At 43.8% G+C, this 8,070-nt stretch overlaps 1 protein-coding gene across 2 annotated transcripts in view; it reads right to left on the bottom strand.

Annotated features, from left to right (window-relative positions):
- The window catches only part of tcf20 (transcription factor 20), a 31,248-nt gene that overhangs the window by 22,088 nt on the left and 1,090 nt on the right, over positions 1-8,070 (bottom strand). The window contains exons 1-2 of one of the 2 annotated variants that reach the window (XM_048617617.1): positions 4,430-4,612; positions 3,109-3,263 (exon numbers count right to left, since the gene is read on the bottom strand). The gene's annotated coding sequence lies outside the window, so the exon portion shown is untranslated. Of the gene's footprint in view, positions 1-3,108; positions 3,264-4,429; positions 4,613-8,070 lie in introns of those variants that run through there. The other variant, XM_048617619.1, reaches the window with a different exon arrangement.

The following is an 8,070-nucleotide window of genomic DNA, read 5'->3' as shown; positions in this document are numbered from 1 at the left end:
CCATGTTTTCCCACTCACTGTGGGTGACAAGGGCCCTCAACCACATCTGACCAATCACCCATGCTTCTGTCCTTGCCCCTTCCCATCACTCACAACAGCGTGATCAGATCCCCCTCGTTCTCACTTTTCATCCAACCAGCCTCCGCATTCAAAGGATCATTCTCTGCCATTTCAGAAAACTCCAGCAGAGTGCCACCACCAAACACATCTTTCCCTCACTCCCCTGTTTGCATTTCACAGGGATCGTTCCCTCCGGGACATCCTAGTACATCCCATAACCACCAACACTACCTTCCTTTCCCACAGCACTTTCCCATGTAATTGCAGAAGGTGCAACACCTGCCCCTTCACCTCCTCCTTGCTCACCAGCCAAGGGCCTAAACAGGCTTTGCAGGTGAAGCAGCATTTCACTTGCACCTCCTCCAATCTTTTGTATTATCTTTGCTGCACCCAATGTGGCCTACTCTACATCAGAGAAACCAAACGCAGACTGGGTGACTGCTTTGTAGAATGTCTCTGGTCTGTACGCCAGCAGGACCTGACCTTCCCAAAGCCGGCCATTTTAACACAGCATTCTGCTCACATGCCCATGTGTCTGTCCTCGGCATGCTGCAGCGTTCCAGTGAATCACAGTGCAAACTGGAGGGACAACATCTCATCTTCAGACTAAGCACTTTACAGCCTTCTGGACTTAATATGGACTTCAATATCTTCAAATTGTGAACCATTTCTTCCCTTTCTTTTGGCTTGTTACATTCCGTCATCGCGTCCTCACTCCCCTCCCCCATCCCAGTGGGACTGTCAGTTCTTTCAAGTCTGGCAGGAGACACACTATTGATCTGCCATTCTCACATTGCAATCGCTTAATCTGAACTATCAATTTTTCTGCACCAGTATTCTACACCCATCCTACCAACACCCCCATCCCAACCCCATCCAAACTCGAGCATAAATTACCAGAATGTTGCCTGGAATGGGGGAATTTTAGCTTTGAAGAAAGGTTGGATAGGCTGGACAGAGCTGTGAAGAGGGGTCACTGGACCCGAAACATTAACTCTGATTTCTCTTCACAGACGCTGTCAGACTTGTTGAGCTTTTCCCACAACTTCTGTTTTTGTTGGATAGACTGGGTTTGTTTTCACTAGAATGCAGGAGGTTGAGGGGCAAACTGATAGAAGTTTATAAGATTGTGAAAGGCATGGGTAGAGTGGAAAGCATGAGACTTTTTCCCAGGGTAGAGGGGTCAATTACTCGGGAACTCAGGGTAAAGGTACGAGGGTGGGTGGCAGTTTAAAAGAGATGTGCGAGGCAAGTTTTTCACACACAGTGTGGTGAGTGCCTGGAACGAGCTGTTAGAGAAGGTGGTGGAAGCAGACACAATAGCAGCTTTCAACAAGCACCTGGATGAATAGATGAATAGGAAGGGATGTAGATCCTGTAAGTGAAGGCAATTTTAGTATGGAAGGGCAAAATGTGTTGGCGCAGGCTTGGAGGGCCGAAGGGCCTGTTCCTGTGCAGTACCGTTCTTTGCTCTTTTCAAATGCTCAACACTTCACTTCAACACTGATGAAGAGTCATCTAGACTTGAAATATTAGCTTGCTGTCTCTCCATGGACGTTGTCTGACTCCTGTAATCTCCAGCACTGGTTGTTTCCAGTACAACCTCTTTGCTCTTGTAGTCAATGCCTCAACAAATAAAGGTAAATATCCCATAACCACAACCACTATCTTAACCAGGTTATTCAGCTGGGCCTGATACTTTCAGGGATCTGTGGATATGTACACCAAGATCCCATTTGATCTACAGTACTTTCCAGGGCGCTGCCATTCACAGTGTAATCCTTTGCTTTGTTAGACCTCCTCAAGAACTTTACTTCAGTTTTCTGGCTTGAATGCACACCTGACTATTCCAATAATATCCTCCTGCAATTTATAGCTATCTTCCTCACCACCTGAACAACTTGTATCATCTACAAACTCATAAATCACAGGCCCTACGTTTAAGTTCAAATCATTAATGCACACTACAAACATCAAGGGACCCAGTATCAAGTTCTGTGGAATCCCACTGGAAACAGACTTCGAGTCACTGGTGGCTCAGTGGTTAGTACTGCTGACTTACAGCTCCAGGGACCTGGGTTCAATTCCAGTCTCGGGTGACTTTCTGTGCGGAGTCTGCATGTTCTTCCCCTGTCTGCGTGGGTCCCCTCTGGTTTCCTACCACAGTCCAAAGATAGGCAGGTTAGGGTGGATTGGCCATGGAAAATTGCCCCGAAGCATCCAGAGATGTGCAGGCTAGGGAGATTAGCCATGGGAAATGCAGGGTTACAGGGATAGGGTAGGGGGCGCGGGTCTGGGTTGGATGCTCTTTGGAGGATTGGTGTGGACTCGATGGGCTGAATGGCCTGCTTCCACACTGTAGAGATTCTATAATTCTAGTCTTTCCTGGTAATAGAAACCACATCCAAACAGCCCAATTCATGGTTGGCTCCTCAACATACTATGCCAGCACACAGTCCAGGGATTTATCCTGCACAGCTTTAGTGCTGACTTGGTTAACCCTGTCTATATGCAGACTGAAGTCATCTATTATTCCTATATTATCCACATTACATGTATCTCCAATTTACCATTCTACATGTCCAACATTACCAGAACAGTTTGGTGGCCTATAGACAACTCTCACCAATGTCTCCTGCCTCTTGTAGTTCCTTAAGTTCACCCAAACAGATTCAACATCTTGAGTAAAAACTAAAACAACTATGGAAATTGCTGGAAAATCTCAGCAGGTCTGGCAGCATCTGTAAGATGCTATTCCAGCAATTCTGTTTTTGATTTTAACGCCTTGATCGTTCGATCCAAAATCTTCTTCCACGAATGCGTGGATTTTGTCCTTACAGTAAAACATTTAATTTGTTAAGTTGTGGATTTAATGTAAATCTTCTGTCTCGTCAGAACTGGCTTAAAAATTGCACATTAAATTTAGAGGGAAAACATCTTAACGCACACTGACCAATCACACTCCTGTCCACCCAGCAGCTTCTGGAAAGTGAGAGCAGTGTTTGCACAGCTGCCTCTTCATGCCGTGTCCCCTCCTAGCACACTCACCATTAAACTCCGACCCTTGCTCTTGGATCCTCAAGCTCACTCTGAGATACCCATCGTTCCGTAGCTGTGTCTCCGACAGATGCCAATGTCACCAGCTGCTGCACAAGTCCTCGTGCCTGGCCTCAGGAATACTCTTCTGTACATCTGGAAATAGCCTGCAGCAAAGACAACAAAACGGAGGTCTGTTCAAACACACGGCACGCAACAGAGTCTCTGAACATCAAAAGCAAGCCAACCTGCATTCATATAGCAACCTTAATACTGTGAAACACCCACAGTCACAAGAGAGTCATGAAACAACTAGACATTGAGTCAGAAAGGGCTTGCTGAGTGCAGGTGATTGCATTCTCATAAACAACTTCCTGTGATCTAATGCAATCTTTAACTGTTTTGTTGATTCACTTTTCCCTTTGGGTGTCTGTGGCTTAGAGGAATGTGTTTCCATTATAGACCCTCTCGTATTTCTTTAAAGAGCAATCATGCCTCACTGCTAACAAATCTTTCAGTATATTTCCCAATCCACTCTGGCCAACTTGCCCCTCATAGTTTCCTTCCAAACTTCATGTAAATTTCTAATATATTATGGTCACTATTTCCAAAACCTCCTTTTCAGCACTGTCATTAATTAGTCTTTCCTTGTTCCACAAACCAGATCCAAAACAACCCAGACCATGGTTGGCTCCTCCACATACTGTGCCAGATATCCATCTTGTACACAGTCCCGGTGGCTCAGTGGTTAGCACTGCTGCCTCACTGCGCCAGGGACCCGGGTTCAATTCCACCCTCGGGTGACTGTCTGTGTGGAGTTTGCATGTTCTCCCTGTGTCTGTGTGGGTTTCCTCCAGTTTCCTCCCACAGTCCAAAGATGTGCAGGGTAAGTGAATTGGCCATGCTAAATTGCCCATAGTGTTCAGGGATGTGTGGATTAGGTGGTTTAATAGGGGAATGGGTCTGGGTGGGATGCTCTGTGGGTCGGTGTGGACTTGTTGGGCCAAAGGGCCTGTTTCCACACTGTAGGGATTCTATGATTCATTGTACACAGCTGTACTTGGTTAATCCAGTCTATATGTAAACTGAACTTGTCCATTATTTCTATATTACCCATATTTTGGTAACCAATAGCAGATGGAGTACAGGATAGGTTTAGGGAGGGAATTCCAGAGATTAGGGCTCAGTCTCAATATTATCTTCGTTATTTCAACAGCGCCTTGCACAACCTCAGCATGTACCAAAGTGTGTCACAGCCAATAAAGTGCCTTGTCAAATGTAACATGGGAAACACAGCAACCATTTTGTACACAATGCAATCCCACAAACACACCTGATAATGACCCAGAATATCTTGTTTCTTTTGGTGCTGTTCGAGGGAGAATTGTTGACCGAGACATTGGGGGCATCTTGCCTGACCTTTATCCAAAACATGGATTTTCACACCAGACAGTACAGACAGAGTTTAAAGTTTCCTCCAACAGTGCGGCGTTCCCTCAGTGCTGACCCTCCGACAGTGTGGTGCTCCCTCAGCATCGACCCTCCGACAGTGCGGTGCTCCCTCAGCATCGACCCTCCGACAGTGCGGCGCTCCCTCAGCACTGAACCTCCGACTGTGCAACACTCCCTCAGTACTGACCCTCCGACAGTGTGGTGCTCCCTCAATCTTGCATTAGGTCTGTCAGATCAGATTTTATCTATGAAGTCTGTCAAGTGGAAGTTGAAGCCAGAAGCTTGTGATTCCTAGAACATGCAGTCAGCCCTGGATTAATCATCCTGAAAAAAAATTAGTTTAAATCCTACAGGTTGGTTTGAGGAGTTGGAATCGATTTTGAAATTCTTGATTGACAACACTGGCTCAGTGAAAGTGACCAACGAAGCTGTTAGATAATTGTGAAAGCGCAAAGTGGGTGACTAACACCTTTTCAGAAAACTGCCATCCTTACCCAAACAGGACCCATGGGTGAGTCCTGTCCTACAGTAACCCAGTCAACTTACAACTGTCCCTATTCTCCACAAAACTCAACTGCATCAAGCTTTCACATAACTTGCGATGGGTACAGTTCCACACTTGCCAGTAATATCCATATTGTGAAGATTACTTAATGTTTTAAAAATATCATTTTGAGTCCTGTAGATTAATTTGCGGATTCCTGTTCTCTTATCACCCAGTATCCCCTTCTGACTCAAATCTTGTTTCCCTTCACTCACAGGAGCGTGAAATGTTTGCATTGGAACCAGAGGAAAGTTTGACCCTCACTTTCCATTATCTCTGGCCCTCACGGAGTCCTGAGGGCGGGGCCTGGGCCTGTAGGCAGCCCTGGGCTGGATTAAGGCCCAGTTCATTTCCAGAAGTGGGTCTGCTCCCCGACTATTCACCACTCCCGTTGCTTTCAATCGTAATGAATGGAGAGAGACTTCAGATCCGGTGGGCTGTATTTAGATTAAAGGGCATGATGTGCAAATGTCCTTCCTGTTCTGCTGTTTATAAACACACACACGCCCACACACACACTCTGACACACACTCACTCTCACACACACACACTCCCACACACCCACACACATTCCCACACACCCACACCCATACCCAAACACATTCCCACACACCCACACCCACACACACTCTCTCTCTCACACACACACACAATCTCCCACACATACACACACACACACACACACGCAGACATACACACATATACAAACACACACACAGATACATACACACAAACACATATACAAACACACACAGACACACACACATTTACAAACACACACACATACACACACATATACATACACACAAACATACATACACACACACACATATACATACACACACGTACACACACATATACATATACACACACATGTACACACACACATACACATACAAACACACACACATAAACACACGCACACACATACACATTCACACATATACATACACATACGCAAACACATATACGTACACACACACACACACACAGACACATATACACACACACATATACACATTCCCACACACACACATACACACGCACATACACACACAAGCACATATACATACACACAGACACACACACATACATACATACACATATACAAGCACACCCACAGATATACATACACACACACATACATATACACATATATGCAAACACAGACACACATATACATACATACACATACACACATTCACACGTACATACACACACACATACATACACACAGACACACACATACATACACACATATACAAACATGCACACACATATACAAACACACACAGACACACATATATATAAACACACATATACATACACACAGATACATACACAGACACACACCCATGTACATACACAGACACACACACACGTACATACACATATACACACACATACACACACAGACACACACATATATACATACATACACATACATACACACACACATATACAAACACATAGACACACATATACATACACACACATACACAAACACACAGACACACACACATACACTTACACACACACACATATACATACACACACACAAACACAGACACACATATACAAACACACAGACACACACACATATACAAACACATGCACTCACACACATATACATACACACACACACACGCATACATACATACACACACATACATACACACATATACATACACACCTACACATACGTACACACACATACACATACATATACACACACATATACATATACAAACACACACAGACACACATATATACAAACACACATATACACTCAGACACACATTCACACACACACATACAAACACACACACACATTTACAAACACAGACACACACACATATACATACACACACATACAAACACACACACATATACAAACACACACATACACACACATATACATACACACACAACACACACATACACACATATATACATACACATACACACACATATACATACACATACACACACACACATACATATACATACGCGCACACACATACATACACACAAACACATACATACACAGACACACACACATACACAGACACATACACACACATGTATGTACACACACACATATACATGCATACACACATATACATACACACACACATACATACACACGTACATATACATGCACACACAAACATATACATACACACATACATACACATATACACACACATACACACAGACACACACACAAATACACACACACATACACACGCACACATATACATACACATACACAAACACATATACACACACAGACACATACATACACACACATATATACATACATACACATACACATACATACACACACATATACAAACACACAGACACACATATACGTACACACACACATTTACAAACACACAGACACACACACATACATACACGTACACACACATACACACACACAGACACACACATATACATACACACAGACACACACACATACACACGCATACATTCACACACACATACACACATATATAGACACACACACATACACATACACAAACACATACACACACATTGACACACACATCTACACACACACATACACACACACATCTACAAACACACATACATACATACACAACACAACACACACATACACATACACACACAACACACACATACACACATATATACATACACATACACACACATATACATACACATACATACACATACACACACATACACATGCACATTTACTGGGTTAGTAAATTTGCGGATGACACCAAAGTCGGTGGAGTTGTGGATAGTGCAGAAGGATGTTGTAGGTTACACAGGGACATAGATAAGCTGCAGAGCTGGGCTGAGAGGTGGCAAATGGAGTTTAATGCGGAAAAGTGTGAGGTGATTCACTTTGGAAGGAGTAACAGGAATACAGAATACTGGGCTAATGGTAAGATTCTTGGTAGTGTGGATGAGCAGAAAGA

Source organism: Rhincodon typus, chromosome 37, assembly GCF_021869965.1.
Source record: "Rhincodon typus isolate 14 chromosome 37, sRhiTyp1.1, whole genome shotgun sequence".
In the NCBI taxonomy this organism is placed as follows: domain Eukaryota; kingdom Metazoa; phylum Chordata; class Chondrichthyes; order Orectolobiformes; family Rhincodontidae; genus Rhincodon; species Rhincodon typus.
The sequence above is the reverse complement of the archived record's forward strand: the minus strand, read 5'-3'. Positions and strand labels throughout refer to the sequence as shown.